Below are 12,087 nucleotides of genomic sequence, written 5' to 3' on the forward strand. Positions count from 1 at the left end.
TGTACATATTAATGGGGACACCATGAGGTGAGGTATAGGCATACATTGTGTAATGTTTAAATCCGTTAACATATCTTTCTATTCAAACATTTGTGATACCTTTGTTAAAATTTTGTTGAAGCAACTTAAAGTCCTTCTAGCTTTGCAAGACACAGTACATTATCATTACTTATAGTCACTCTACTGTACAATAAATAGCATTGTTTTCTTTGCTCATTTATTAACTGGACACAAAACAATGATAAAAAATACTGAAAATCTTAAATTTTGAATCCTTCTAATTTGAATTACATGTCTGTTTGTTTGTTTTTCTATAGCAGGGACACTTAACGACTGAGCCACATTCCCAGTCCTTTTTATGTTTTATTTAGAGACAGGATCTTGCTGAGTTGCTTAGGGCAACACTAAATTGCTGAGGCTGGCTTTGAACTCACGATCCTCCTTGCTGCTCATGGTAACAAGTGCTGCTACCATGTCCAACTTGAACTATGTCTTGAGAAGCTTTAATGAATACAGTTTGGTGGGTCTTAATCGTATGTATATTTTCAAGCTTTTTATGGAAGCTTAGTCTGGGTGATGGAAAAGGGGGAGAAAAAAAATGGATCACATTTCTTGATAGTAATTATCTTCTTCCTGAATCCACAATCAGGCTGAATTTGTCTATTCAACAAACCTGCACCTGGGAAGAATACTTGCTCCCTGAAATTAACAGTGTAAAATTAGAGTTACTAGGTAAGCCTCTGCCCTAACTGGTTACTCTGTAGAAATGAAGAGGGATCAAGTCTGTTCTCTACCTGCAGCCAAAATGAGGGGAAAGAGTGCTACAATTGTTCTAGATGTAACAGCAAGGTGCAAACAAATACAAAAGGAAATTTTGTTTTTTGTTTAATTAGCTTTAACTCTCTCAGATTTGATAGATACACATTATGATAAGTGGACGACAGTAAAAGGAAAATATTGAGAAGTTTAGCAGAGCACAGATTCAGCTATTATTAATCTGATGAACTTTTCATTTATAACCTTTGAAAATGCTATTAGCATAAAGGGAAACATGGGAGGAAAATTCCTGCTGAGGATATTTTTAGGATTTTAAGGTGAATAGAGATGGGTAACATTAATAATTGGGAGCCCTATAATATTTTTAAGTTTGTACATTTTTAATGAATTATATTATCTTAGGGGATACATATTCAGTTAGTTTTTTAAATGAATAGAATGTGTGCTCTTGAAAGATTCTGATCTGTAAATCAAAATTATAATTTAAAGTACCTTGATATAATAAGGAAATCTATAGAAATCACACTTGTAGGGAATTATATTCCTAATTATTTTCTTTTCAATATGAAAGCCTTGTTTTATTGTTTATTCATATAGGGTTAATATTTGTATAATTATCATTTTATAATGAATATTTACTCTTATAAATATTCTAGCTATCCTATGTTGAGTGTGTGAAGAGTAAAGCTGATTGAAAATCCCTGAATGGATGGCTTTTCTGAGTATGCTGGAGAAATTGGGAACAGACTGGCCAACCTCCCATAAAACATCTAGGAAATTAAGCATAATAGATGACACATCTGTGTCCAAATAGGGGACAGCAGGCAACATGAATTACAGGCCCAGAAACAGGGGGAACAAATGAGGTGAATCCTGCAGTTGCCTTGGCTTCCTGCCCAGCACTCCAGAGCATTGTGCAAGATGGGAATACAGAGCAGAACATAATGGTCTCCCTTAGTGAAAGAGACATGGAGCAGAGCTGGGGGAGGCTGAGTTGACTGTAATTTAGAGGACATAATATCAGAGAGAAGGAAGCTATGCAGAGAAAGAGCTCCAGAAAACTATATAACAGCCCCCTTGAGTCTGTTGCTAAATACCAGGCAAAACTTGTCAGAGATTAATTCCATAAGGTCAGGCAAAGAGGGATCAGGGAATTATAAACTAAACAATTCCCATAGCTCATTCAGGTTTGGATAATGTTGAAGTCTGATCACCCACACGGCTGAGACTCTGTTTGAGAATCTGGGGCATTCGGTAGATACTTAATGACAGTTTCACCTTAGTTGTAGGCCTGTGGCATGCAGTTTCTAAGATGCTTCCTCTGAACCACTTCCTGGTATTTATGCAAATTTATACCCTTCTCCCCATCAGTGCAAACAGGACATAGTTACCTGCCTGTAATGAATAAAATACAGCAATAATGAGGAGATGTTACTTCTGAGATTAGAGTGGAAACCATTCTGGCTTACGTTCAACTTGCTTTCTGTCTTGATTCCTTGCTGACATGTTCTGATGAAAGACAGTCGTCACATTGTGAGCTGTATTATGGAGAGAAACCATTTGGTAAGGAACTGAGGGTGATCCACAATTATATCTTGTGAGCAGTCACTTGAATGAGCTAAGAAGAGGATCCTCCACAGTCAAGCTTTGACATGACTGTGTTATAGCCTTAGTAGAGAGGGTAAGCAAGAGGAAACTGCCTGGATTCCTGTGAAACAGATGCTGTAAGATAATAGTGTGTGTGTGTGTGTTTTACATTTCTTTATTTTGGGGTGATTTGTTATTAATAGATAACTGCCAAAAGTAAGAAGCTGCCATGATAAATATCTCAATGGAGATATTTAATGCTAGGACTAAACTACTATCATTAGAGTCATAGCTAGTTAGATTTGTTAGCAGAGCTTTAAAGCAAGTCTCAAAAGAATAATGTACTCATCAACAGAATAAACTTCCCTTAAAGGGGACAAATATAGTATTCAATCGTGTAAAATTAACAATATCTAACATGCAGTCAAGAATTATTATGTGAAAACATAGGAAATTTGATCCATTATATTAAAAGATTTAGTGATTAAATTGAAACAGACTCCAAAAGACAATGATCATATAATTATGCTGAGATATTTAAAAACCACATGAAAATGATGAGAAATATTAAAGATGAATATGTGAATCAAAAGTAATATCTACATATTTATAGAACTCAGACTACTACAGGGGATAAAAAGATTTAAAAACATGTGAACAATGCTTCCTTAGCCTATTATTCTGCCTCAAAGTCTCAGTTACCTGCTACCAGTGTGATTGGAAACTCAGAAGAAAGGAGAGGAGGAATAAAAAATTTAATGGCCTTCAATTTTTCAAATTGGAAAATATTAATATATTCACATTGTAGAGGTTCAGTGAATCTCAAAAAAAGCTGACACCAAGTTAAAAAAAAATAAAACCTTGGCACATTTAATCATATTGATAAATATTAGCAGTAAGTGCATATTTCTTATGCTAGAAATTTGGTGTGATTCTAATAAAAGGCAAATCATTTAGAGAGGGGAAAAGATAACCCAAATGATGAGGTAATAGAATAACAACATCAAAATGCTTAAAGGAAAAATCCATCAACATAAATTCTATATTTAGCAATAATGTACATAAGAAATAAAGATTTTTCAAACAAACAAATGCAAAGAGAATTTGTCAGTGGCTGACTTGTACTTCAGGAAGTATTAAAACAACTCTTCAGGTTGAAGTACAAAAATAGCAGATGGGAACTTGGATATGCTTGTAATGTTATCATCTAGGGTTAAAGGGTTTCATTGCCTCTGTTCAGCAAAGAATTGAAGAACAGGAAAAGAGATAGCAAAGAAGTAGTAGGTTTATTGCCAAGGCAACAGAGATACAGAGATAGACCTCTCCAAAGAGAATTGATTGGTGCCCCCTTTGTCCACAGGTCTGTTTTAATTTTTCTATTGGATCACCTGTTTAGGAGCTCGAGTACAGAAGTATCTGTCTGATTGGGCCCTTGGCTTGTGTCCATGAGCACTTTCATAATGCAGGAAGTTAACTCAAGACTTTCTCCATGCTCCTTTGTTCTGGCCCTGCCCCTGAACTCACTCTACATTTTTACCTGGCTGCCTAAGCCCTTCTATTTCTCCTTCAGTAATATTATTGGGATTGGTAAGGATGTGAGTAGTATAAAGTTGTCATCATGATTTTCTTATTTTTAATCTCTATAAAAGATAAATAACATCAAAACAAAATAATAAAAATTCACTGTGGGCTTGTAACATAGGTTTACATTACATTATAAATCTGAAGTATGGAAACAGGAGCACAAAGGATGGGGATGCAATTTATTGTAAGTTTTTTTTTTTACATTATATGTGAAGTGATGAAACATCTGAAGGCACAGGATAAAGGTGCATATGGAACACTCTAGAACAACATTTAAAAATGTATGCTATATTGCTTTATAGCAATAAAAGTATTACTATAAGGCAACAGAGAAAATAAAAATCAAATATAAAAAAATCAACAAGAAGTCAGGAAAAGAGGAAAAATAGCAGAGGTACAAATACAGAATAAATAACAAAGTTACATATTTAAACTCAACATTATCTACGATTAAAGATACAATTTAAAGGGTAACACTAACAGACAGGATAAAATTGCCAGATCCAATTAAATGTTCTCTGTAAGAAATACATTTCAGATATCAAGGGAAGAGAGATTATGTAATAATTCTGAAATACATATAAATATTTATCTTGTGTGAGTGTGTGTTTGTGTCTGTCTGTCTCTAATAACAGAACTTGAAATGCAAGAAGCAAAATTTGCCTATACTGAAAATCACAATTAAAAATTATGTGTTAGTTTCAACAATGCTCTTCAGTAATTGATAGAACGAGTAAATAAAAACTTAAGGATAAAGAAGATTTGCTCCAGAGACAAGGCATCTGATAGAAGAAAAAGTTGGCTACGACCTACATACTGTGGGGTCGGGCTCCAAATTCCTCAATAGGACACCCATAGCACAAGAGTTAATATCTAGAATCAACAAATGGGACTTGCTCAAACTAAAAAGTTTTTTCTCAGCAAAAGAAACAATAAGAGAGGTAAATAGGGAACCTACATCATGGGAACAAATCTTTACTCCTCACACTTCAGATAGAGCCCTAATATCCAGAGTATATAAAGAACTCAAAAAATTAGACAATAAGATAACAAATAACCCAATCAACAAATGGGCCAAGGACCTAAACAGACACTTCTCAGAGGAGGACATACAATCAATCAACAAGTACATGAAAAAATGCTCACCATCTCTAGCAGTCAGGGAAATGCAAATAAAAACCACCCTAAGATACCATCTCACTCCAGTAAGATTGGCAGCCATTAGGAAGTCAAACAACAACAAGTGCTGGCGTGGATGTGGGGAAAAGGGTACACTTGTACATTGTTGGTGGGACTGCAAATTGGTGCAGCCAATTTGGAAAGCAGTATGGAGATTTCTTGGAAAGCTGGGAATGGAACCACCATTTGACCCAGCTATTCCCCTTCTGGGTCTATTCCCTAAAGACCTAAAAAGAGCATGCTACAGGAACACTGCTACATCGATGTTCATAGCAGCACAATTCACAATAGCAAGACTGTGGAAGCAACCTAGATGCCCTTCAATAGACGAATGGATAAAAAAAAAATGTGGCATTTATACACAATGGAGTATTACTCTGCATTAAAAAATGACAAAATTATAGAATTTGGAGCGAAATGGATGGCATTAGAGCAGATTATGCTAAGTGAAGCTAGCCAATCCCTAAAAAACAAATGCCAAATGTCTTCTTTGATATAAGGAGAGTAACTAAGAACAGAGTAGGGAAGAAGAGCATGAGAAGATGACTAACATTAAACAGGGATGAGAGGTGGGAGGGAAAGGGAGAGAGAAGGGAAATTGCTTGAAAATGGAAGGAGACCCTCAGGGTTATACAAAATTACATACAAGAGGAAGTGAGGGGAAAGGGAAAAATAATACAAGGGGGAGAAATGAATTATAGTAGAGGGGGTAGAGAGAGAAGAGGGGAGGGGAGGGGAGGGGAGGGGGAATAGTAGAGGATAGGAAAGGCAGCAGAATACAACAGACATGAGTATGTCAATATGTAAATCAGTGGAAGTGTAACTGATATGATTCTGTATATGGGGTAAAAATGGGAGTTCACAGCTCACTTGAATCAAAGTGTGAAATATGATATATCAAGAACTATGTAATGTTTTGAACAACCAATATAAAATAAATACAAAAATTAAAAAAAGAAGATTTGATCAATAGTATTAACTAATATAAGCCCAGATATGTTGAATTTTCTGCTCAGCAATAGCAGAGTATATGTTGTTCTTAATTGCTTATGAACCATTCACTAACATGGACTCTATGTTAGACTGTAAGACTCTTTTTAAATTTAAGAGAGGAAAATGTAGAGATCATGTCCTGCATCTAACAGAATGATACTCATATGTAAAATAATTCAATTTTAAATGACAGCAGGAACACACCTAGAAAATCAACATACTATTGATTAACCGTAAAAGAGAGATTTACAAAAGTAGTTTTTCTAATTTTAGTAAAAATAAAAAATATTAATTTTTGAGATTTAGCTAAAGCAGTGCTTAGAGAGAAATTTAAGACTTTACATGAGTATAGTAGAAAAAAAGTCTAAAGTAATATATTTTGACATTTAAAAAATCAAGAAACAGAAAATATACATTAAGTTTTAATGTTAATCATAGGACTAATAAAGAAGAGTACAGAAACCGATGAAATAGAACATAAGAATTAAATAAGGGAAAAAGAATAAAGAATTTTAAAAGTTCAAAAATTGATGTTTATAGGTGACCTGGCAAAAAACAAAAGAATGAAGACACCAATTATCAATGTCAAGAATGAAAAGGGAGTATTATTTTGCATTTTGCACATATTAGCAAAAGAATAGGGGGCTATTATGGGCAATTATATCCCAATAAATTTGACAAATTATATAAAACTGAAAAATTATTGGAAAGATACAGGTTACTCAAACTGATAAATCCCTAAATGGGTTGTTAATATAAGGGATTTTAGTATTTTCTGTGTTATGTTGTATCATTGAAAAACAGTGAAAAGTTGAAATTTTTTTTTTTGCCTTTGATGTCTATGGTTAACTGCCACACCCTATGTGAATATTTTAAGATAGCATTTAAGAGTTTTCTATGCAGAATAATGTTTGTGCTATAATATACATACTTGATGCTCAAAAGTGTTATGAATTATTGTTGGGAAATTTTGCTTCTGTGTTCATCAGGAAAAATGATCTGTAATTTTCTTTTTGGCTGTGTTTTTGCCTGAAATAATTTTGGAAGTTTCCCCTCCCTTTCAATTGTATGGAGCAATTTATAGCCTTATTGGTTTTTGTTCTTCTTTCATTGTTATATTGTGTGCATGTACAAATATGTAACAATAAATTTAAAAAAACCCCAGAATTTCCAAATATAATTTAATACAACTGCTAAAAAATGTTTTATAGTGAAATCATGCATCCCTGGATGTTCTTTGTTTGATGACTTTTCAATTACTGATTCTATCTCATCACTTGCTATTCACAGATATTTTATGTTCTCATTGTTCATGTTTGGTAGGTCTCATGTGTCCAGAAATTTGTACTTTTCTTCTAGGTTTTCCAATTTATTAGTATATAGCTTTCCATGATATTCCCTAATGTTTCTTTGTATCTCTGTAGTATTTGTTGTAATGACTCCTTTCTCATCTCTGATTTGGGTCTCTCTCTCACTCAGTTTTGTTAGTGATTTGTCTTTTTTTATCTTTTGAAAGAACAAACTCTCCTTCATTGATTTTTTCATATTATTTTAGTCCTGATTTTATCCATTTCTGCTCCGAGCTTTGTTCTTTCTTTCTTGAGAATTGTTATGTTGCTCATTTGAAATAAACCTCATTGAGATAAACCTCTCTCTCAGTAATGCTTTTGCAGCATCCCGCAAGTTTTGGCATGTTGTGTTATAATTTTCATTTGTTTTTAAAAAATATTTCCCTTCTGATTTCCTCAATGATTTTCCTCAATGACATCCAAAATATGTTGTGTAGTCTCTATACATTTGCATAAATGCTAGAGTTTCTTTGGCCATTTTCTTCAAGTTTTATTTCATTGTGATCAGAAAAAACAATAGGATATGATTTCAACTCATTTGATTTTGTTAAGACTTTTCTGTGGCCTAATATATTCACAGTTCTATAGAAAGTTTCATGTGCTGTTGAAAATAATATGTATTCTGAAGCATTGAATGAAACGTTCTACAAATGACTGTTAAGTACATTTGATCTGTAGTATAGTTTATTTCTGATTTTCTTTCTTTCTTTATCAGGCATTTTATCCATTTCTATTTCTTTGGAATCTGCTTCTAGAGAGTTATTATGTTCTTTCAAAGGCATCAAACAACCTTATTTGTTCATATTTCTTATGCTTCTGTTTGAAAATTGTACAGATGGTGTATCAGATATCACTCTCACCTTTATAGTATGACCTTCTTAGTGGTTTTCTCCTCAATATGTATCTTGGGAAATCAATTTTGTATGCAATGTTGGCTTTGATTCCAGCTATTTTACACTGTAGTCTCCCTATAGCTTCTTTGACTGATTAGTGACCATTGGGAAAATAGTAATCAGTGCCTAGGAAAGCTTGCAATGAGATAAGGACTCTAAAGAATGTGATAATGAATAAAATGGAATATTCTGATCCCTTACCTCTATTTCCTTTAACTCCAATATTTAGGTGAGTATCAAAACAGAGTGATTATGGTTGTCAAGTAAAATAGTGAATTCATAAACCATGTGAATAATCCACTTTTATGCAAAGGATATGTATCCTAACACACACACACACACACACACATATATCCTATTATTCATATATATAAATATAAATATAAATAAAGATATATCTATATCTATATATAGATATAGATATATCTTTATTTATGTTGATGATGACCATGCAGGGGTGGGTGGACAGTTGGGACTTTTCTCTCCTTGAATCTTTCAGTTTTACTACTAATTCAGGATCAAGTGGGAGAGGGATATGCCCAGAGACAAAGTTGCTTTCCATCCCCCTGATTATCTGTGCTCAGAGGTGAGGCAATGATAGAGTTCACAGAATTGTTCATAGTTGACTTGACACTTACTGTTGGTCAAGCAGTAGTGACAATTTTGGTAAGCAGGAGGGTAGGGTGGTAGCTACTGCATGGGTACTCACCTTTAATGCATTGGCATGAGACCACACACAGATAGCCATGCCCTCTGTCTCAGGGTAAGTTCTTAAGAGAAGCATTTTGTTCCTTTCTATATTGCAACACCCATTTCCTGCAGTGCAGGACACCCAGCAGGATTAGGTCACTTTGTTCTGCTGGGCCAACTTATTGATTTATGATTTATAGTAGAATTCTTATGAGGTCAAAAAGACAGAAACATATTTGTATTTTTTTTTTACCATTAAAGCAGTTGAAAATCAGAGAATTGCTCAATTGTTGAAATGGTTACTTGCTATTGCACATTGTTTTCTGGTACTTTCCCTTTCACCCTTACCCAGAAAAGTGGAGAATCTTCCTACCCAATGGAACTGAAGTGGCATATGCTGGGGGTATTTTGTTTCTCTTACCATAGTATTGTCCCATGTTTCCAAATCTTACAGACTTCTAGTCTCTCTCACTAATTTTCAGGATCCTCCTACAAATATAATTTAATCTATGGTTAAAATGCAAATATACCCTTTACTTTGGTTTTTCCACGTGGAAGAGGAGGTAAGGGTGGGAGTCTCCATTCAACCAACTTATAACTCCAAGAAGAAATTTCTGATACAGCAAAATGAATAATCTCTAAAAATTTTGCTGAGAGAATGAAGCCTGACACAAGTGAATACATACTACAAAGTTACATTTATATGAATCTTTATAATATGCAATCTAATCTATAGTGACAGAAAGAAGATCAGAGTTTACCTGGAGCCAGGGCTGACATGCAGGCATTTTTACTGCAAAAGGGCACAAGAAAAATGTTCTGTATCATGATTTTTGTGCATTCAGTGTCAAAACTCATCAGTCTGCACACATAAGATATGTGCATTTTATTGTCCATAAAATATTATTAAAGGGTTGAGTGAAAAATTTTTAAAAAGGACAGAAATAAGTTTTCTGTACTATTTTCTCAGTATACATATGTTTTAATATGTCAAAAATTTAGACATTTTTAATAAAGTAAATATGAAATCTACATTTTACAAACAAGATCATAAACCCTAAATTTGTGTTTACACTATGAAAAACATAAGGAACGAACGGTCTATATTTACTTTCCATAGTCAAACACCATACAGAAAAATGCAAATTTAGCAATTTTGATTTTCTCTTCTGCCATAAAAAATGCAAAGAAAAAAGGAAAAGAATGAGATAAAATAATGAGAGAGAGAGAGAGAGAGAGAGAGAGAGAGAGAGAGAGAGAGAGAGAGAGAGAGAAAGCGAGACAGAAGTTAGGGTATAAGGTTACACTCTCTACCATCAATAATAGACTAATTAAAAATCCTGGAGTATGGGGAATAAAAAAAAAAGAGATCTTTTCTAGATACTTGTGTCTGACCCATACATAAAAATGCTTGTATAAGCCTCATGTATCCTTTTGGAGCCACTAAAGACAGTTTGCTTTATGTATCAGGAGTCACATGTAACTTATTTAACTTGATGAGAAAATTTAGAGCAGAGTTTTTCCAAATGGGGGAAATAAAATGGAGTTAAAAAATGGAACTTCTATTTACATCTGTTTTCTATAACTTTCACTTAAGCTTTTTAATAGTTAATATACTTATTGAACATTTTCAACTTTGCCCACAGTAAAATAATTACTGTTTCATTACAGTAATCACTACTACCAATGAATTGTACCTCTTTACTTTGGGTATTTTCTTTACCTGGATTATTCAGGAACTTGACTTCCCCTGTGGGGACACAGGAATGAGTCATTGCATTCTAAGGGGGCTGTGAATTTCTCTAGCCTCAAGCAGAAGGAAAGGAATGTATTTTTTTAGACAAGATTTTTTCTTGGTAGGGCTCACCCACTCAAAAGCCAAACACAACTTCTAGAGCCAAGACTGTAGGATAAGGGAGTAGGCACACACATGGATTGCCATTTATTTGGCAGGACCAACTCCTGTATGATTTTAAAGGTTAACACAGGAAATTCTTTCCACAGGGGAATAGCTTTTAGAACAGCTGTTCTGATGTGGGATTTACCTTTTCACCCCTGATGAGAAAGGAAAGGTTGTACAGAGGTTCAACACTGGAAGAACAAGCATGTTGTCTATAATTATAAACTCTTTTTAAAAAGTGAGCCTAATCTAAAGGTTATATTTTAACATGTTATAAAATTATTGATTATAACCTGTACCAATCTGAACAAAAATTCCACTTGTTACCTTAGTTTACTTTGAATTGCAATCAATGTCCTTAAGTCTTTGAGCATCCTGACTTTGAAGTTTTAGACAGACATCATTTAGTAGAATCAGAATAGCAAATTTTTGTATTCAATAGCTGTTTACTTAAGTGCACATAGCAGTTTTCAGAAGTGGCTTTCCCTCATTGCCTATATTTGCATAATGTTTATTGCCAGGAAGGTTATTTAAAAGCAATGGAAGTTTGAAGTTCGGGTATGCTCTTTAATCAAGACTGTGGTTATGCATCTGGAATCATTTGGCTATTCAGAAAAATCTGAATGATTTTCTGTGAATTTTCTGTGATTTTGATTTTCTGTGAATATTTTCCAGTAGGTTATTTAAAAAAAAATGAAAAATACAGGTTTTAAAACAGTGTTACTTTTAATTTGTAGTGTGTATGCATTCTTAGCTCATGGCTTCTTTGAATCAATGATGGTTACATAATTAGAGTATGATTTTCTATAGAAGGATGCTGTCATCTTGATAAGCAGAGGAAGAAAGAGATTTGGAACCACAAACAAAAGACGTTTTATTCTTGGTTCTTCCTTTATTCTTTGGAAAATCTTAGGCAAACATATATCCTTTTGCATCTTTTGTCCAAAATGCAAATAGAGGAATAATTTTGTTGATTAGACATTAAAGAGAGTTATCTTGCATTATTTTGATTCTCTGAAAATGGAAACACCATTCAGGGCTTCAAATAAACCCTTGTGATTTGTAATCTATTTTTTTTTCATGTATAGAGAATTCAATTTTTGTTTCCTTTTATCCTGTTTACTTTTTTATTTGA

The sequence above is a fragment of the Spermophilus citellus genome (genome assembly GCF_964194105.1).
Source record: "Spermophilus citellus genome assembly, chromosome: 8".
NCBI classification, from domain to species: domain Eukaryota; kingdom Metazoa; phylum Chordata; class Mammalia; order Rodentia; family Sciuridae; genus Spermophilus; species Spermophilus citellus.